We start from the raw sequence: 22,432 nt of genomic DNA on the forward strand, positions 1-22,432 counted from the left end.
TGTTTCAGTGTTTCATCCTATCCAAAAATGACCCAGGTATTCAGATTTTTATCATTTAACTTAACTTGGCAAAACTCAAGATTGTTACCAAAAAGAATTTCGAAACTGTTTTTTTCCCCAAGTATACAGACTGTAAAAGTTATTGTGAGTTTTATGTATTTAAACCATTTTTTTCCGACAATTATGTTCAGATTACCTACGGAAACCTCATGAGGCATTTGAAAAAACTGGTCATCGTTTACAGCTATTATTTTGCTGACAAATTTAACAGACAACGTGAACTTATGTGACTAGTAAACCCAGGATGAATGCCTGCATACTATGCAAATACCGACAACTCTGACAAGAAGACTATTTTCAATCAAACCAACAAACTTAAACAAGTTTTCATTTAACATAGGTTAATTCACATCTCGTTTACTTTGAAAGGCACTGAGTTAATTTCTACTACATTTAGAATTTAATAAAGCACTTACTTTAAGCCAACTAAACAGAAATCTTAATTTTGGCCATAGCATCCAGGATAAAAGTATCACACCTATAACATACACATAGACACACCTACAGAGAGACTGTACAACCATCCTATTAAAAACTACTGCTGTGAGTCAGGAACAATAATATTGAGCTCACAAGTTATGAATCCAAACTTTGTTTTGAGCCTCTTTACTAATACTTAAGAGAAGACCTTTGACATGCTAGACTTTTGGCAAAGACACACTTATGTTCATTTAACCTTTCCCCTCCTTTTTTGTTTTTCAGTCTTAAGAATGAGTGATGGACTGGACAGTAGTTCCTGGAGAGGGAGGATGATAATCTTTTTCATGATAAAGGAACTAGGTGGAATCTGAACTGCCTCTAGAGCTGTCTTTCCAGTCTTGCAAGGATTTTGTAAGGACAGTTGCTCTTTATTTCGCAGAAACTGGACTGTAACTTGAAGGTCCTTTTAGGTTGATCCACCTGTCCAACTGCACCAGAAAGGCACAGAGAAAAATCGCAGATTTTCTCCTAGTTGGAGTTTCTGGGGCATCACCCATACAATTGAAAGTGTTTCTAATTAGTTAGAAGGATTTTGAGTGGTGAGTCTCTGGGGATGCTTACGGCATTCCCCATGGCAGTAAAGCCAGTGTCTGACTGACAGTGGACTGGAAAAGGGTGCAGTGCCCACAGAAGCCGGGAACTGGCTGGAGGTCAGGGCTCCCAGCAGCCGGGTTGAGAGTTAAGTCCCTTGCAAAATGTTTTCAAGTTTTTCGATTTTACAGAAGGTCCAGGTTCTGGTCAGGTTCAGCCTGAACTTAAGCTCGACTTGGTGACAACAGACTACATGATGAGCAAAACAAAGAAAGGAAAAGAAGACACCAGACCTCACCCTCATGGCCACTCCCAGAGGGTTATCAAGATAAGAGTCACACAACAGTTCCCGTGCTGGGGCACACTACCCTAGCATGACAGTTCACAGAATAAATCACAGGTCTGCTACCCTAATAGCCAACTCAGTAGGTGACTAAAATCCTCAATGAGTCATCTGCCAAAAAAGGGCACCCTACTTGGTGTTGCCGTGGTGATCAGGGTAGAAAGCCAAAGTTGGGGTTCCCAGGCATGGAGACCTTGACTCTTCAAAGATTCTTCTGTTTTCCGGTTGCAAAGATCAAAAGGAGATGAAAATGGCCCGTGTAACTCTAACAAAGATGAAAGAGACACGTGAATTTCCTTGAAAATCTCCTGTGAACCTAGGGCAGCATCCCACCTGTCGTTCCTAATGTGGGATTCCTGTAGCAATGGGTGATGGGGAAGTCCACCAGCATTGCATCCCTTGTGTACCTTCCCTCGGATGCCTGGCAGTAACAGGTGCCTGGTGAACATCTTTCCTATTCTGCCTGGCAGCAATAGATGCCTGGTGAATGGTCCCTGAGAGAAAAGGAGAAGTTTAAGAGAGAACAGGATAGAGAAAAATAGTGAGGAATTTTCCGCCGCTTTGGGGGACATTCTACCCAATTGCGTGTTGGAGCCATTCTGCGAGAAGGGTTTTCCATACTCAACCAAAGGTTAGACTTTCTTACTTGCCTTGAACTGGACTCCCAATTGGGACATTCACACAGTTCAGAGCATGGTCAGGTGCCATGGGAGGTAGCCCAATACAGCCTTAGGAAAAGAAACCTTCCACAGGAGTCTTGTAGATTCCCGACCATCCTAATGACTTAAGTGGCCACCCCGTGCCCACGTAAAATTTATATATCAGAGATAGAGTCAGGAAGGGACGGATTAATTCATTCTACATCACCCTTAGGCTTAAGGTACTGATTCTCTTCAAGCCGAATGCCATGATTTGCCCCACAGAGTAGCCATGGGCAGCAAACGTGGATTCATACAGCTATCCAAGAAAGTTCCTGATGGAGAAGTGAATTTAGATCCATCCTCGAAAAGGAGAGAGGCACAAGGAAGGAAAGGGCATTTACCAGAAGTCAAGCTCACAAACCGATGAAGCAAAATCCCCGTACGGGCCACAAGATATGATTCGGGGTTGGCGAACTGAAGAGTCAAAAGAAAGATTTGTTGGACTCTCAAGGTCTGGCAGTGATGCTCTTTTATTTAGAGAAGGGTACAGGATAGCATGGGGACAGGCCCCATGGGCAGTCACAGCTCCTGCTGCTGCCCTGAGGACAGGGTAAGTGCTAATTTTATAAGCATAGTTACGTGACTTACTTTTGCTGGAAAAAGAAAAGATGATGTAAAATGTCATGAAATGATTCCAGTTCAGTTGGGGTCTGGTTATTGTGTGGTCGGATAACATTAGATACGAATCTGGCCATATAGATAGGCATGTAGGTGAGCATGACCTGGGCTTCTCTCACTGGGGCACCTCTAATTCATACCAAAAAATGATTCACCGCGTCATGTAGTTTGGCATGTAGGCCAGGTAACCTTGGGCTTTTCGAGCTGGGGCAGCCTTAATCCACATCAATCGTCATGGGCTTTCTCAGCTGTCTCCCATCGATATGCTTATCAGTCCATTCTCCTTCATTCAAGTTATTAATTTTGTATTTCTTTCATCACCATATGTTCTCCAGCCTGATGTATGAGTGATTTCCTGATTGTTGGCTATTGTCTTTGAATTTCAATCGTTCACTTGAAGGAATCTTTGCTAAGCTAGCCTAGGTCCAACTGAGCACTGAGAACACGTGGTCATGTTTGTTGGTTTGACATTCTGAGATCAGAAACGCCAAATTCTAGGTTGTCCTGGCAACCACCTTATGGACATAATCTTTCGGAGACAAATTAGACAAATCTGATGAATTCCTCTCTCCAGGTAAGATATTTTTATGTCTCTTTTCTGAATTTTGGAAGGCTCGAACTTGAGTCCAGATGCCTGATCGTTCAGGTAGATTATGTCTAGATACTGGTTTACTTTATTTCTGTAGGATTTGTTAGTTGTTTGATTTACATCCTCTGCTCTGGCATGTTTATTTGTCATTAAACATAAGTGTAATGTTGTAATTTTCAGCCAATTTCCTCATTATGGTGTCAAAACACATAATCAATACTCTTCTATGGCAATACATCGGGGGAGAGAATTGCACTGGGGCCACTGAGCATTCTAGCTTTGGATGGCAGCCTTCACTTTGGATGTGAGGTTCCCAGAGGGAAAGAAAAAATCCAAAAAGGCATGCAGATTTGTGGCAAAAAGCTTTTGAGGCTGAAAGACATTAGAGAAAATAAACTTCCAAGGATTGTGAATCTCCTCCAAATGCTTAATGATGATACAGAAAGGTAGACCATTTCAAATAGATTAAGAGGACTACTACGAAGAGAACGTGTTCCGTGCTAAACTCATGAACCAAGGGAAAATGTTACCGTCTATGAGGTTACTACTAATTACCTTCATGAATAATCACAGCAGGCCAGCTTCTTCCCAAGTTCAGGCAAAAAATTGGTCCCAAAGTAAAATTCAGGGCCAGCCATGTGTTCTGGTGTGTAAGAGTCCATGTTACTAGTGGGCGGCCTGGGATTCATGGATTCGTATGACACGTACGGATCACATTAGTAACATTAGGAAAGATAGGTTTCATGGTATGGTGCAGACAGAGATAATAAATAAGTGGAAATTGTGAGCATAACTTATAGATATGCACCAGGAAAAAAACATGAAAATATTGCAATCTATGACACATCTGGTACACTTCCCTAAATACAGAGGGAAGAAAGTGATGTGACCTGCATAGGTGGAATTGTCAGCCTGCATGAGATGACACGATCATTGCACGTCAGAGGATTGCCTGGGCACCTTCCACTTGGGAGGGACTCCAAGACTTTCACTGGGGAAAGTCTAAACACTCGGCCATATCCACAAAATGTAACAGATAAAACCCAGGATAAACTTAAAATAAAGAAACCAGTGTCTAGAGAGAATGTACTAGACATTTAAACGTTCAAGGATAAAGTTAGAAACCGAGAAGAAATCCAGGAAGTGGAAAGGGTGAGTGCCAGACTGGTATGAGATGGCTCTGAAACACTGTGTGCAAGGAAGACGCCGGGACAACTTAGAAGTTTGAGGGTGTTTATGACACCACAGTGAACCGGTCACCCAAGATGCCCTCATCTTTATAGTCTGAGGATTATCCTGGGATACGATACTCAAGTGTGAGATACCCAGAAAAGAATTTAAAAACAGAAACCAAGCACTGAAACTTGAAGAGATAGAATAGACGTTGATTAAATGGGTAAGAAAGAAGTCATCGTGATGAAGCAATAATACAGGGCCAAGCACTGAGTGGAGACCATTGTCATCTACTCAAGTATATGGCGAGGCCATGCTGATTCAAGCTTGAAACTTGATTTGAAACCAGAGGCTGGACTTGGGGCTTATCAGACGTACAAATTCTCCTGCCTTAATCATAATCCAAAATCAAGAATGGTGTCCTGAGGACATTGTAGAGAAGGATTGATGCCTCCTTTCCGTTGCCTCTAGCATTAATTGAGGAGAAGTCTCACTTTCCATAGCTCCTGGCATTACGGAGGCCAACTGGGTACATGCTAATGTGTCACAATACATCTCTTGGAACCCATGAAGGAATGGAACCCCGTCATGCTTCTAGTATGCCTCATTTTTGGCAGGGCGCCAGAAGTGCGCTGAGAAACACCCTTTTCCAGATGGCTTCGTTGCTTTGTGAGGGCTGCACTGCCAGGCTAGTGTGTTCACTTTGGCTCCAATGAAATACTCTCCCCCATCTCTTGGAGTAGAATGATTATTGATAACGTGTATTGACACCATATGTAAGGAGGTTGGCTCAAAATTAGAACATTACCATTATCTTTATAGAAAAATAAACATGCCAGATCTGAGGATGTATATCAAACAAACAACACACCCTATAGAAATAAAGTAAACCAATATCTACACGTAGTCTAAGGGAACGTTCAACGATCGGTGGTCAGGTTTGAAACTTCCCAAATCCAGGAATGAAACAGAAAAGTACCTTCCCTGAAGCGGATTCATCAGATTCGTCTAATTTGTCTCAGATACATTATGTCCATGAAGGAGGTTGCCATGACTACCTATGGTTTGGAGTTTAAGATCTCAGGAGGTAAGACCAAGCAAGATGACCACGTGTTCTCAAGCTCACTTTGACTTAGGCTAGCATGGCAAAGATTGCAACAAGTGATCAATGTAAATTCAAAGACAACACCCAACAATGAAAAGCACTCACACGTAGGCCTATAGAACATAGGGTGATTATAGAAATAGAAAATTGATACCTTGGGATGAAGAAGAACTGACTGACAAGCATACCATAGGGAGAAATCTGAGAAAGACCATGATGATTATACTATGGAAAGCAAAATGGGCTCAGAAAAGGGAAAGCAAACACAAATCACACCTGAATAATCCACAATGAAAGATGTCAGACTTTAGACAGACTATGCTTGAACTTTTGAAAGTCAGAGAGTGTCACAAACCAAAAAACCGCAGTGAGGTAAAACCTGGGCTACCTGGAAAGGGTGAGAATGAGACTGCTCCAAACGTGCTCAGAAACACTGTGTCCATGAAGCTTGCTGGGACAGCAGAGACACAATTTTGACAAATTGTTTGACTTCGCAGTTGACCAAAAATGCAAACTGGCTACGTCTACTCAGTGCCAGACTTGGGCTGAAGTAGCATATTTAAGTCACATTATACTGAACTGCAGGCTGCCAAGGGAATATGAAAGGGGCCGGCCAGTGGAGAATTGGGGAAGTCCGTGCATTCTGGGTCGGAGCCCAGAGGTATACACACACATACATGGACAACCCATTTTCGACCACGGAACCAAGAGGAGACAGTGGAGAAAGGAAAGTCTCTACAATGAACGGTGCTGGGAAGACTGCAGAGCCTCATGTAAGACAAGGAGAGTAGACCACGATGTTACACCAGGCACAAACACCAACACAAAATGGATTAAAGTTTTGAATGTAAGACTGCAAACCACGAGACTTCTGTAAGGAAACCTAGGCAGCATGCTATTTGACATCTGTCTTAGCCTCCTATTAGTAAGATGCATGTCTGCTTGGGCAAGGGAAACAACGGAAACAAGAAACAAATGGGACTACATCAAATGCAAAAGCTTCTGCCCAGCCAAGGAAACCATCGACTCAATGCAAAGACAGTACAACCACTGGGAGAGGATGTTTGAACACCACACATCGGTGAACGGGTGAATAGCCAAAAGATGCAGTGAACTCATATGGGTCCACAAGAAAAAAATAAATAAGCCCATTAAAACCTGGGCAGTAGGTGGAAACAGAGATTTCACCCAAGAAGATATAGAGATGGCCAACAGGTGTATGAAAACATGTTAATCATCATTAAGACTCAGGGCAGTTGAAATCCAAATGGCAGTGAGATAGCAGCTCACTGCGGTCTGAATGACTATAGGTAAAAAGTCAGGAAACAAGTGTCAGAGAGGAGCTGCAGAGATGGGAAGACTCGTACAGTGCTGCTGTGAGTGTAAGCTGGTGCAGCCACGACGCAAATCAGTGTGGAATTGCCTCAGACATGTCAGAATCCATCCATGGTACATGGATTCTACCATATGATCCAGCTATTATTCAGTGGCGGGTTTATCCAAAGACCTTGGAAGAAGTCGTGCACTGATATATGTGCACCCCTGTGTTCACCCTGGCCTTACTCCCGTTATCCAAGACTGGGAAGCCGCCCTGATGCCCATCAAGGCAGAAGGACGAATAGAGAAAGAAGATTGGAGAAGGAAGCTGGGCTTTATGAACACAATGGCATATCTCTGAGCCATAACAAAAGAGAGAATCCAGCCATTAGTGACCAGAAGGATGGTTCTTGAGGGTTTCATTGGAAGTGAAACAGCTCGAAGGGAGAAACTCAAGTACCGTAGGAGCTCACTTACAAGGAGAAGAGACAAACAAGGACCAACAAACTGGAAAGCTTTGCGGAAAGAAATTAAAGAACACATAAGGAAACGGAAGTCTATTCACCGCTCTTCAAATGGAAAAACGAACACACTTGAAACGTCCATATTGGATAAAGCAATCTCTGGATTCCACGCACGCCCCATCGAAGTTTCAGCAATCTTTCCCACAGGAATAGAAGAGAGAATCCTAAAGTTTCTATCCAGCAACAAAGGAGCTGGAAAGGCCAAAGGAATCCTGAGGAAAATGAACAACTCAGCAAGTACCACATTTTCGAATTTCCACATATAGGACGAACTGCTAGGTACCGAAACGGCAAAGGCTGGCCACAAAAAGAGGCACACAGACACAAGGAACAGAATCGAGAGCCCAGAGGTCAACTCCCACATATATTGACAGCCCATTTTAGACCAAGGAGCCAAGAGGAGACAGCGGAGAAAGGAGAGTCTCGACAAGAAACGGTACTGGGAAGACTGCACAGCCACATGTAACACAATGAGAGTAGACCATGATGTTACACCAGCCACACACACCACCTGGAAATGGATTAAGGCCTTGAATGGAAGGCTTGAAACAATGCAACTTCTAGGAGAAAACGCAGGCAGCTTGCTCTTTGCCATCTGGCTTAGCCGATTATTTGGAAGAAGCATGTGTAGCTGGGCAAGGAGAACAAAGGAAACAAGAAACAAGCAGGACTCCATCCAACGCAGAAGCTTCTGAACAGACAACGACTCCATCGACTCAATGCAAAGACAGCACAACAACTGCGAGTGGATGTTTGCAAACCACACATCGGAGAAGGGGTGATTAGTCAAAATATTCAATGAACTCATATGTCCCCACAATAAAAAAACAACGAGCCCCATAAAACGTGGGCAAAAGATGGAAAGAGATATTTCTCCCAGGAAGATAAAAGATGGCCAACAGGCTGTATGAAAACATGTTCATCATCATTAAGTCTTTGGCAATGCAAATACGAACGGCAATGAGACAGCAGCTCACAGTGGTCAGAATGGCTATAGGGACGAAGACAGGGAACAACAAGTCTTGGAGAGGAGGTGGAGAGAAGGGAAGCTTCCTGCACTGCTGGGGGGAGTGTAATCAGGTGCAGCCACTACCCAAAGTGCTGTGGAATTGCCTTAGAATTTTCAGAATCCATCTACCATATGATCCAGCTATTCCTCTGTGGCATATATATCCAGAGAACTTGGAAACACTAATGCTCAGAGATCCATGCACCACTGTGTTCACCACAGCCTTATTCCCAATATCCAAGACTTGGAAGCCTACGTGGTGCCCATCAAGTGACGAATGGAGAAGGAAGACGATCTATAGCCACACAATGGCCAATCTTCGGACTGTATAGATGTGGCCATCTTGGGTGACATGTTCATAAACACCCTCAGAATTCCAAGTTGTCCTGACAACCTCCATGCACACAGTGTTTCAGAGCCATCGCATACCAGTCTGACCACTCCCCATTTCCAGGTAGGATAGTTTTCCTTTGTCTGGATTTCTTGTCAGTTTCTAACTTTCTCCTCGAACTTTGAAAGGTCTACTACATTCCCTCTACACACCAGTCTTTTTCCGTTAAGATTATCAAAGATTTTATCTCTTATGTTTTGTGGATATGGTGAAATGGGTGGACTTTCCCCAGAGAAAGTCATGGACTCCCTCCCAAGTTGAAGTTGCCCAGGCAATCTCCTGATGCACACTTATCGTGTCATCTCCTAGCAGTCTGACAATTCCACCAGGCAAGTCACATGTTTCCTTCCTTCATCATTTGGGGAAGTGTAGCTGATGCGTTCATAGATTGTAATATTCACATGGTTTTTTTCTGGTGCATATTGCTCAGTTTCCCTCACCATTTCTAGTTCTTTATGATCTCTGTGCCCACCAGACCGTGAAATCTGGATTTCCTAATGCTAGTAATCTGATCCACAACCGTGGTGCTATCCTGTGAAGCTCAGGCCACCCAAGCGGAACGTGGGCTCTTACCTGCTACATCACAGGTCCGCCAATGAATTGGACTTCTGGACCAACCTTTGGCCTGAAGTTGGGATGATGTTGGTCTGCTTCGATCATTCGTGAAGGGAATCAGTAGTAACATGAATGACGGTAACATTTACCTTTGGTTGATGAGTTTAGCACGGAACATATTCTCTTGCTAGTATTCTGCTTCATCTCTTTGCTGAGGTCTACCTTTCTGTAGCATCATTAAGCATTTGGAGGTGATTACTAATCCTTGGAAGTTCCTCTTCTCTAATCTCTTTCAGCCTCCAAAGCTTAGGCCGTAAATCTGCACCGTTTTTTGGAGTTTTGATTTTATGTGAATTGATTGCCGTAACCCAGCATTATAACATCCTATAGCTTTTCACATCTACATCCTCATAGATTTAGACTTCTGTGTAGGTTACATCATCTTCACCACTGTAAGCCTAATTACAGGCCCTCACCACACACTTGTGCCTAATCAACTCTTTCTCCCTCAGACCCCCGCATCCATTTCCCTTTGGGAACTACCAATCCCATGTCACATCCTACCTTTTTGTTGCTCCGTTTTTCCTCTTCTCCTTATACGTGAGATCCTGTGGTATTCAACCTTATCCCTGGGGCTTGCTTCAGTTCCCCTAAGACCCTCAGGAGCCATACTGGTGGTCACAAATGGCTGGACTGCATCCATTCCTACAGCTGAGAGCTATACCATCATGTGGCTATAGCCGATCTTCCTTCTCCATTCATCTCTTGATGGTCACCACTGACGCTTCCAAGTCTTGGATATCGGGAGTAAGGCTGTGGTGAACACAGCAGTGCATCGATCTCTGTGCATTAGTGTTTCCATGATGTTTGGATATATACACCACAGAGGAATAGACGGATCATGTGGTAGGTGGATTCTGAAATTTCTGAGGCAATTCCACACCACTTTGCGTAGTGGCTGCACCGGTTCACATTCCTACAGCAGTGCAGGAGGCTTCCTTTCTCTCCACCTCCTCTGTGAAACTTATTGTTTCCCGTCTTCATCCTTATAGCCATTCTGACCACTGTGTGCTGCTATCTCATTGCCATTCAGATTTGCATTGACCAGAGACTTAATGATGATGAACATGTTTTCATACAGCCTGTTGACTATCTTCCTATCTTCCTGGGAGAAATGTCTGTTTCCATCTTTTGCCCAGGTTCTATTGGGCTCGTTGTTTTTATTCCTGTGAAGATGTATGAGTTCATTGGATCTTTTGGCTACTCACCCCTTCTCCGATATGTGGTTTGCAAACAGCCGGTCACAGTTGTTGTGCTGTCTTTGCATTGAGTCGATGGAGTCGTTGGCTGGGCAGAAGCTTCTGCATTGGGTGGAGTCCCGTTTGTTTCTTGTTTCCTTTCTTGCCCTTGCCCACTGACACATGCTTCTTCCAAATAGGCAGCCAAGACAGATGGCAAAGCGTAAGCTGCCTGGGTTGTCTCCTAGAAGTTGCACGGTTTCAAGTATTCCATTCAAGGTTTTAATCCATTACGAGGTCGTGTGTATGTCTGGTGTAAGATCATGGTCTACTCTCATTGTGTTACCTGTTTGTGTGCAGTCTTCTCAGCACCGTTTCTTGTGGAGACCCTCCTTTCTCCACTTTCTCCTCTAGGCTCACTATTCGAAAATGCGTTGTCAGTAGATGTGTGAGTTGACCTCCAGGCTCTCGTTCTGTTGCATGAGTCTGTGTGCCTATATTGGGGCCCAGGCTGTGCTGTTTCCGTACCTAGGGCTTCATCCTATATGTTGAAATCAGAAAGTGTGATACTTGCTGCTTTGTTCGTTTTCCTGAGGATTCCTCTGGCTATTCTGGGTCCTTTGTTGCTGGATAGAAACTTTAGGATTCTGTGTTGTATTTCTGTGGGAATGATTGTTGCAACTTTGACTGGGACTGCATGCAATCCAGACACTGCTTTATGCGGTATGGACGTTTGAAGTGTGTTCGTTATTCCATTGGAAGAGCACAGAATAGCCTTCCGTTTCCTTGTGTCTTCTGTAATATCTTCGCCCAAACCTTTACAAGTTTTCTGTTTCCATAGCTTTCTGCTGTTTGGCCACGTTTATTCCTAGATATCTTTTTCTTCCTACTGGCATGCTTTCTTTTTTGAGGTTCAGTTTTTCTATTCTTTGCAACTTTCAATTGGTTTTGTTTTGACAGAATTTATGACTGTGCTCACATCTGCTTGCCATGCTGCTGCATTTCCTGAGGAAGAATGGCGATGTCTATCGTCGCTTCCCATCTGCATCTACACTACCTCAGACGCCTTCCCCAGAATGGCTGGACGAGCGGTGAGGCGGCTCACCCCCAGGATTCTACATCGCCAAACCTGGGCTGCTGAACCAGAATTTGCGGACTTCACCACGGCCCCACTGGCTGGCCCTTTTCATGTTCCATTGCCAACCTGCAGTTGAGTGGATTGTGACTTGAATATGCTACTTGAGCCCAACTCTGGCCCTGTGTTGATCAGGCCAGCTTGCTTTTCTGACCCACCTGATGTTGGGTGATTTGTCAGAACCGTCTCTCTGCTGTCCGGTCTAGCTTGGTGGACACAGGGTTTCAGAGCCTGTGGGGAGCAGTCTCATAACTCACCCTTCTCATTTAGGCCAGGTTTGACCTTTGCTGCTGTTTTTGGCATTGTGACTTTCTCTGACTTTCAAATGTTCAAACAGAGTGTGTCTAATGACTGATGTCTTTCACTGTGGATTAGTCAGCTTTGGTTTCTGTTGGCGTCCATATTCCGGGATACTTTTTTCTTTTCTATAGTTTAATTGTTATGGTCTTGCTGAGTTTCTCCATTCGATTTGCTTATCAGTGTGTTCTCCTTCTTTCCAAGTTAGGAGTTTTGTATGTCTTTAATTACCATATGTTCTGTAGCCCGAGGTGTGAGTCATCTCGTGATTGTTGGGTGTTGTCTTGGAATTTCCATTGGTCACTTGTAGGAATCTTTGCTATCCCGGCCCAGGTGACACTTAGCCCTGAGAACACATGGTCGTCTTGGTAGGTTTGAGATTCTCAGATCAGAAACTCCAGATTCGAGCTTGTCCGGACAACACCTTCACGGACATTATGTTTTCGAGAGGAAATAGAAAAATCTGATTAATTCCTCCCTCCAGGTAAGTGGTTTGACTGTCTCTTTTCTGGATTTGGGAAGTTTCAAACTTGACCCCTAATCATTGAATGCTCCACAAGATTACATCTGGATACTTGGCTTTTTATTTCTACATGAGTTCCTATTGGTTTGATTTTCATTCTGAACTTTGGCAGGTGTATTTTTATTTAAATATAATGGCAATGTGCTAATTTTCAGCAAACCTCCTTCCATATGTTGTCAGAACAAGGAATCAATACTGTTTCCATGGCAAGAGGTGGGGGAGAGAATTTCATTGGAGCCCAACTGAGCACTTTGCCTGGAAGGGCAGCCTTCACACAGGAACGAAGCCCTCTCGAAAAGGGTGCTTTTAAGCATACTTCTACAGCCCTCCAAACCAAAGGACACACCCCAAGCATGACAATCATCCATTCCTTTAAGTCTTCACAGAGATGTCTTGGGACACATTAGCATGTACCCAGTGGGACCCCGTGACGCCAGAGCTATGCAAAGGGAGACCTCTCTTCAAAGAATTCTAGGAGCTTAGGAAAGGAGGCCTCAATTCTTTTCTTCAATGTCCTCAAGAGATCATTCTTGCCTTGGGATTATGAGTAAGGCAGAAGGACTACGTAGTTCTGATAAGCCCCAATTCCAGCCTCTTGTTTCAAATCAAGTTGCAAGCTTCAATCAGCACGGCCTCCACATCTACTTGAGTAGATAACCATGTTCTCCTCTCAGTGCTTGCCCCTCTAGTATCCCTTCTTCCCAATGATTCCTTTCTTATCCCTTGAATCAGTGCCTCTTTGCTCTCTTCAAGTTTCTGTGTGCGGTTTCTGTTTGGAAAAGCTGTTTCTGGATATCTCTCACGTGGGTATCCTAGCCACGGCAATCCTCGGACTCTAAACTTGCTGCCATCTTGGGTGACACGTTCACCGTGACGTCAAAACACCCTCAGAATTCTAAGTTGTCCTGAAAACCTCCAGGCACACAGTGTTTCAGAGCCATCTCATATCAGTCTGACGACTCCACCTTTCCAGGTAGGATAGTTTTCCTTGTTCTGGATTTCTTGTCAGTTTCTAACTTTCTCGTGGAACTTGAAAGGTATGCTACATTCCCTCTACCCACCAGTTTCTTTCCTTTAAGATTATCCCTTGTTTTATATCTTATCCATTGTGTATATGCCCAATTGGGTGGACTTTCCTCAGAGAAAGTCCTGGAGGCCCTCCCAATTGGAAGTTGCCCAGGCAATCCCCTGATGCACAATGATCGTGTGATCTCCTAGCAGTCTAAAAATTCCACTTGGCAGGTGACATGTTTTCCTTCCTTCATCATTTGGGGAAGTGTTCCTGATGCGTTCATAGATTGTCATATTCTCATGGCTCTTTTTCTGATGCATATTGTTAAGGTCTCGTGACAATTTCTCCTTCTTTACGATCTCTGTGCCCACCATACCTTGAAATCTGTATTTCCTAATGCTAGTAATCTGATCTGCACCCCTGATGCTAGCTGGTGAAGCCCGGGCCGCCCAAGTGGAACGTAGGGACCTACCTGCTACATCACAGCGCCAGCCCTTAATTGGACTTTTGCACCACCCTTTCACCTGACCTGTGAAGATGTTGGCCTGCTTTGATCATTCGTGAAGGAATCAGTAGTAACATCATGAACGGTGACGTTTTCTGTTGGTTCATGAGTTTAGCACGGAACATGTTCTCTTGGTAGTATTCCTCTTCATCTCTTTGCAAAGGTCTACCTTTCTGTAGCATCATTGAGCATGTTGAGGTGATTACCAATACTTGGAAGTTCATCTTCTCTAACCTCTTTCTGTCTCCAAAGCTTACAGTTGTAAATCTGCATCCCTTTTGGGAGTTCTGGTTTTATGTGAATTGATTGCTGTAACCCAACATTATAATAACCTATAGCTTTCAGATCTACATCCACATAGATTTAGACTTCAGAGTAGGTTACATCATCTTCACCAACGTAAGCCTAATTACTGTCCCTAACCACACACCTGTCCCTAATCAACACTTTCTCTCTCTGGCCACTGCCCCACTTTCCCTCTGGGAAATGCCAATCCATTGTCATGTGATACCTGTTTCTTGGTCCTTTCTTGCTCTACTCCTTGTGCATGAGATCCTGTGGTATTTGACCATACCCCTGGGGCTTGTTTCAGTTCCCCCAGTACCCTCAGGAGCCATTCTGGTGGTCACAAATGGCTGGCCTGAATCTGTTCTTATAGCTGAGTGCTATGCCTTTGTGTGGCTATAGCCCATCTTCCTTCTCCATTCATCCCTTGATGGGCACCAGGCAGGCTTCCAAGTCTTGGATATCGGGAATAAGGCCAGGGTAAATAGAGGTGTGCACCAATCTCTGTGTATGAGTGTTTCCAAGTTCTTTGGATAAACACACCACAGAGGAATAGCTGGATCATATGGTCGATGTATTCTGAAATGTCTAAGGCAACTCCTCACCGTTTTGTGTCGTGGCTGCACCTGTTTACACTCCCTCCAGCAGTGCAGGAGGCTTCTCTTCTCTCCACCTCCTCTCCGAATCTTATTTCCTGTCTTCATCCTTATAGCCATTCTGACTGCCGTGAGCTGCTCTCTCATTGCCTTTCAGATTTGCACAGACCAGAGACTTAATGATGATGAACATGTTTTCATACAGCCTGTTGGCCATCTTTCTATCTTCCTGGGAGAAATGTCTGTTTCCAGCTTTTGCCCAGATTTTAATGGGGCTTTTTTTTTTTTTTTCTTGTGGAGCCGTATGAGTTTATTGGCTCTTTTGGCTATTCACCCCTTCACCAATGTGTGGTTTGCAAACATCCTCTCCCAGTTGTGCTGTCTTTGCATTGCATCAATGATTTCCTTCGCTATGCAAAAGCTTTTGTGTTTGATGTAGTCCCATTTGTTTCTTGTTTCCTTTATTGCCCTTTCCCAGACAGACATGCTTCTTCCAAATATGAGGCTAAGAAAAATGACAAAGACCACCCTACCTACGTTTTCTTCCAGAAGTCTCATGGTTTCCAGTGTTACATTCTAGACTTTAATCCATTTCGAGTTGGTGTTTGTGCCTGGTGTAACACCGTGGTCTACTCTCCTTGTCTTACATGAGACTCTGCACTCTTCCTAACACCATTCATTGTAGAGACTTTCCTTTCTCCACTGTCTCCTCTTGGCTCCGTGGTCGAAAATGGGGTGTCCATATATGTGTCCCCATACCCCTGGGCTCTTGATTCTGTTCCTTGGTTCTGTTTCCTTGTTTTGCATCCCAGCCTGCGCTGTGTCCATTTCAATTTCTTCATCCTATATGTTGAAATCAGAAAGTGTTATACATTGAGATTTGTTCTTTTTCCTCAGGATTCTTTTGGCTATTCGGGGTCTTTTGTTGCTGGATGTAAACTTTAGGATGCTCGCTTCTATCTCTGTGAGAAATATTGCTGCAACTTTGACTGGGACTGCATGGAATCAAGAGATTTATCTATGCGGTGTGGACATTTCAAGTGTGTTAATTCTTCTATTTCAAGAGCATGGAATATCCTTCCGCTTCCTTGTGTCCTCTCCCATTTCTTTCTGCAAAGGTTTGCTAGTTTTCTGTTTACAGAGCTTTCACCTGTTGGGGTGAGGTTATTCCTAGGTATCTTATTCTTCTTACTGGCATCCTTTTTCTTTTTTATTGAGGTTCAATTTTCCTATTCTTTGCAACTTTTAATTTGTTTCCTTTTGAAAGAGATTTATCACTGTGCTCACATCTGCTGGAAATGCTCCTGTATTTGCTGAGGAAGAGTGGCTCTGTCTAACGTCGCTTCTCATCAGCCTCTACATTACCTCCCTCGCCTGCCCCAGAATGGCTGTACCAGCGGTGAGCAGGTTTACCCCCAGGATTCTATGCTTCCAATTCTTGGCTGCCGACGCAGAATGCGCGGACTTCTCCAATTCTTTGCTGACCAGCCCCATTCATGTTCCCTCGGCAACCTGCATTTGAGTGGAATGTGACTTAAATAGGCTACTTCAGCCCAACTCTGGCACTGAGTAGATGTAGCCAGTTTGTATTTTTGGTCAACTGTGATGTCAGAGAATTTGTCATAATTGTGTCTCTGCTCTCCCGGCAAGCTTCATGGACACAGGGTTTCATAGGACGTTTGGAGGAGTCTCATACCCACCCTTTCCAGGTAGCCCAGGTTTTACCTCGCTGCAGTTTTTTGGTTTGTGTCACTTTCTGACTTTCAAAAGTTCAAGCAGAGTCTGTCTAAAGCCTGACATCTTTCGTTGTGGATTATTCAGGTGTTATTTGTGTTTGCCTTCCCTATTCTGAGCCCATTTTGTTTTTCCATAGCATAATCATCGTGGTCTTTCTCAGATTTCCCCCTTTGGTATGCTTGTCAGCCCGTTCTCCTTCATCCCAAGGTATCAATTTTCTATTTCTTTAACCACCCTATGTTCTATAGGCCTACCTGTGAGTGCTTTTCATTGTTGGGTGTTGTCTTTGAATTTACATTGGTCACTTGTAACAATCTTTACCATGCTAGCCTTGGTCAAAATGAGCACTGTGAAGACGCGTTCATCTTGGTTGGTCTGACATTCTGAGATCTTAAACTCCAAATTCTAGGTTGTCATGTTAACCTTCTTCATGAACATAATGTACCCGAGACAAATTAGACAGATGTGATGAATTCCGTTCCAGGTAAGATACTTTTCTGTCTCATTTCTGGATTTGGGAAGTTTCGATCTTGACCCCCGATCCTTGAACGTTCCACTAGATTATGTCTAGATACTGGCTTACTGTATTTCTATAAGGTGTGTTATTTGTTTGATTTACAACCTCAGTTATGGCATGTTTATTTTTCTATAATGATAAGTGTAATGTTCTAATTTTCAGACAACCTCCTTTCACATGGTGTCAATACACGCCATCAGTAATCATTCTAGTCCAAGAGATAGGGGGAGTATTTCATTGGAGCCAAACTGAGCACACTAGCCTGGTAGGGCATCCCTCACAAAGCAAGGAAGCCCTCTGGAAAAGGGTGCTTCTCAGCACACTTCTGGAGCCCTGCCAAACAATGCGACATATCCGGAGCATGATGGGGGTCTAGTCCTTCAAGGGTTCAAAGAGATGTATTGTGACACATTAGCATGTACCCAGTGGGCCTCCATAATGCCAGAGCTATGGAAAGTGAGACTTCTCTTCAATGAGTGCTAGGGGCATAGGAAGGGAAGCATCGATCCTTCTCTACAATGTCCTCAGGAGATCATTCTTGATTTGGGATTATGATTAAGGCAGAAGGACAACGTAGGTCTGATAAGACCCAAGTCCCGCCTCTGGTTTCAAATCAAGTTTCAAGCTTGAATTAGCATGGCCTACCCATATTCTTGAGACAATCACAATGTTCTCCACTCAGTGCTTGTCTCTCTGTTATTTATTGCTTCTTCACAATGACTTCTTTCTTATCCCTTTAATCAGTGGCAATTCTAACTCTTCACGTTTCAATGCTGGTTTCTGTTTTTAAATTCTTTTATGGGTATCTCTCACTTGAGTAACGTAGCCTAGGACAATCCTCAGACTATAAAGATGAGGCCATCTTGGGTAACATGTTCACTGTGATATCATAAACACCCTCAAACTTCTCAGTTGTCCCGGCATCTTCCATGCACACAGTATTTCAGAGCCATCTGATAGCAGTCTGATAGTTTTCCATTTCCTGGATTTCTTGTCTGTTTATAACTTTATCTTTGGACTTTTAAATGTCTACTACATTCTCTCTAGACACTGAATTCTTTACTTTAAGTTTATCCTTGGTTTTATCTGTCACATTTTGTGGATATGGCCAAATATGTAGACTTTCCCCCGAAAAAGTCCACGAGTCCCTCCCAAGTGGAAGTTGCCCAGCCAATCCTCTGATGTTCAATGATCGTGTCATCTTGTGCAGTCCGACAATTCCACCTATGCAAGTCACATCACTTCCTCCGTTCTGTATTTGAGAAGTCTACCAGATGTGTCATAGATTGCAATATTTTCATGTTGTTTTCCTGGTGCATATGGATAAGGTATGCTCACAATTTCCACTTATGTTTGATCTCTGCCCGCACCATACCATGAAATCTATCTCTCCTGATGTTACTAATCTGATCAGCACCCGTGATGCGAATCCATGAGTCCCAGGCCACAGACTAGGAACGTGGGCTCTTACACACCAGAACACATGACTGGCCCTGAATTTTACTTTTGGACCGATCTTTTGCCTGAGCTTGGGATGAAGCTGGCCTGCTGTGATTATTCGTGAAGGTAATGAGTAGTAACCTCACAGAAGGTAACATTTTCCCTTGGTTCATGAGTTTAGCATGGAACACATTGTCTTTGTAGTATTCTTCTTTATGTGTTTGCAATGGTCTACTTTTCTGTAGCATCATTAAGCATTTGAAGGAGATTCACAATCCTTGAAAGTTTACCTTCTCTAATCTCTTTCAGCCTCAAAAGCTTTATGCCGTAAATCTGCACAGCTTTTTGGATTTTTTCTTTCCCTCTGGGAACCACCAATCCAAAGTGAAGGCTGCCATCAAAGCTAAAATGCTCCGTTTGGCCCCAATGAAATTCTCTCCGACTATCTCTTGTCATAGAAGAGTATTGATTATGTGTTTTGACACTGTATGTGAGGCAGTTGGCTGAAAATTAGAACATTACACTTATATTTAACGAAAAATAAACATGCCAGAACTGAGGATGTAAACCAAACAACTAGAAAACCCTACAGAAATAAAGTAAACAAGCATCTAGACGTAATCTACTGGAACAATTAAGGATCCGAAGTCAAGGTCTAGCCTACCCAAATTCAGAAAAAAAGACATAAAAATGTCTTACCTGGAGAGAGGAATTCATCAGATTTGTCTAATGTGTCTCAGAAACATTATGTCCATAAGGTGGTTGCCAGGACAAATTAGAATTTGGCGTTTCTGATCTCAGAATGTCAAACCAACCAAGATGACTTCATGTTCTCAGTGCTCAGTTGGACCTAGGCCAGGATAACCAAGATTCCTTCAAGTGAACGATGGAAATTCAAAGACAAAACCCAACAATCATGAAAGCACTCACACATCGGCCTAGAGAACATATGGTGATTAAAGAAATACAAAATACCTAACTTGGAATGAAGGAGAACACACTGATGAGCATATCTATGGGAGACAGCTGTGAAAGACCATGAGGATTGATGTGGATTAAGGCTGCCCCCACTCGAAAGCCCAAGGTTAGCTGGTGAACATGCAGAACTATATGACCCATTGAATTTCTTTTGGTATGAATTAGAGATGCCCCAGTGAGAGAAGCCCAGGTAATGCTCACCTACATGCCTATCTATGGGGCCAGTTTTGTATCTAGTGTTATATGACCACACAATAACAAGAACCTATCTGAACTGAAATCATTTAACGACTTTTTACATCATCTTTTCTTTTTCCAGGAAAAATAAGTCATGTACCCATGCCTTATAAAATTAGTCCTTAACCTCAACTCCGGAAAGCAGCAGGAGCTGTGACTACCCATGGGTCCTTTCCCAATGCAGCAGCAGCAGCTCTTCACTGCCCATAGGTCCTGTCCCCATGCTATCCTGTACCATTCTCTAAATAAAAGAACACCACTGCCAGACCTTGACGGTCCAAGAAATCTTTCTTTCAAGTCTTGAGCTTGCCGACCATGCATCATATCTTGTGGCCCGTATGGGGAACATGCTTCATCAGTTTGTGAGCTCGAATTCTGGTAAGTGCCCTTTTCTTCCTTGTGCCTCTCTCTTATTCGAGGATGGATCTAAATTCACTTCTCCATCAGGAACTGTCTTGAATAGCTGCATGAATTCATGTTTGCTGCCCATGGCTACTCTATGATGCAAATCTGGCATTCAGCTTGAAGAGAATCAGTACCTTAAGCCTAAGAGTGATGTAGAATGAATTAATCCATTCCTTCCTGACCCTATCTCTAATATATAAATTTTACGTGGGAACAGGTGAGCCATTTAAGTCATTAGGATGGTTGGCAATCTCCAAGACTCCCGTGCAAGTTTTCTATACTTAAAGCTGGATTGAGATACCTCCCATGGCACTTGACCATCTGAACTGTGTGAATGTCCCAATCGGGACTGCAGTTCAGGGAAAGTACCAAACTCTAACCTTTGGTTGAGTATTGGAAACCCTTCTTCAGAGAATGGCTCCAATACACAATTGGGTAGAATGTCCCCCAGCGTGGTGGAAACTTCTTCACTATTTCTCTACATCATGTTCTCTCTTAAACTTCTCCTATTCTCTTGGGGACCACTCACAAGGCACCTATTACTTCCAGGCAGAATAGGAAAGATGTTCACCAGGCACCTGTTACTGCCAGGCATACCAGGGAAGATATCTAAGGGATGCAATTCTGGGGGACACCCCCATCACCCCTTGCTATAGGCACCCCACAGTAGGAACAACAGGTAAGATGCTTCCCTAGGTTCAGGGGGGATTTTCAAGGTAATGGACCTGTCTCTTTCATCTTTCTTAGAGTTACAATGGCCAATTTCGTCCCCTTTTGAGCTTTGCAACTGGAAAACAAAGAAATCTTTCAAGAGTCAAGTCCTCCAACACTGGGAGCCCCAACTTTGGCTTTCTGGGCCTGATCACCCCAGCGACCCCAAGTAGGGTGCCCTCTGTTGGCGGTTGATTCATTGAGTATTTTAGTCACCTACTGAGTTGGCTATTATGTTAGGAGACCTGTGATTTATTCTGTGAACTGTCGTGCTAGGGTAGTATGCCCCAGCATTGGAATTGTTGTGTGACTTTTATCATGATAACCCTCTGGGAATGGCCATGAGGGTGAGGTCTGGTGTCTTCTTTTAATTTCTGTGTTTTGCTCATCGTGTCCTCTGTTGTCACCAAGTCGAGCTTAAGTTCAGGCTGGACTTGACCAGAACCTGGACCTTCTGTAAAATCGAAAAACTTGAAAATATTTTGAAAGGGACTTAACTCTCAACCCGGGTACTGGGAGCCCCGGCCTCCAGCATGTTCCAGGCCTCTGGAGGCACTGCACCTTCTTCCAGTTCACTGTCAGTCTGACACTGGCTTTACTGCCATGGGGAATGACGTAAGCATCCCAAGAGACTCACCACTCAGGGTCATTCTAACTAATTAGAAACACTTTCAATTGTATGGGTATGCCCCAGAAACTCCATCTGGGGGAAAATTTGAGAGGTATCTCTGTGCCTTTATGGTGCAGTTGGACAGGTAGATCAACCTAGAATGTCCTTCAAGTTACAGTCCAGTTTCTGAGAAATCAAGAGCAACTGTCCTTACAAAATCCTTGCAAGACTGGAAAGACAGCTCTAGAGGCAGTTCAGATTCCACCTACTTCCTTTATCATGAAAAGGATTCTCATCCCCCCTCTCCAGGAATTACTATGTAGCCCATCACTCATTCTTAAGACTGAAAAAAAAAAGGAGGGGAAAGGATAAATGGTCATAAGTGCACCCTTGCAGAAAGTCTACCATCTCGAGGGTCTTCTCCATATGTATTAGTAAAAAGGCTCAAAACAAAGTGTGGATTCATAAACAGTGAGCTTTATATTATTGTACCTGATTCACTGGAGTAGTTTTTAAAACAATGGTTGTACAGTCTCTGTCTATGTGTGTCTATGTGTACCTTATATGTGTGATATTTTTACCCCTGGATGGTATGGCCAAAATTAAGATCTCTGTTTAGTTGGCTTAAAGTAAGTGCTTACATAAATTCTAATGTAGTAGAAATTAACTCAATGCCTTTCAAAGTTAACGTGATGTGAATTAACCTTTGGTAAATGAAAGCTTGTTAAAGTTTGTTGGTTTGATTGAAAATTATCTTGTCAGAGTTGCCGGTATTTGCATAGGATGTTGGCATTCAGCATGGGTTTTCTA

This window comes from Equus asinus, chromosome 26 (assembly GCF_041296235.1).
Source record: "Equus asinus isolate D_3611 breed Donkey chromosome 26, EquAss-T2T_v2, whole genome shotgun sequence".
NCBI classification, from domain to species: Eukaryota; Metazoa; Chordata; class Mammalia; order Perissodactyla; family Equidae; genus Equus; species Equus asinus.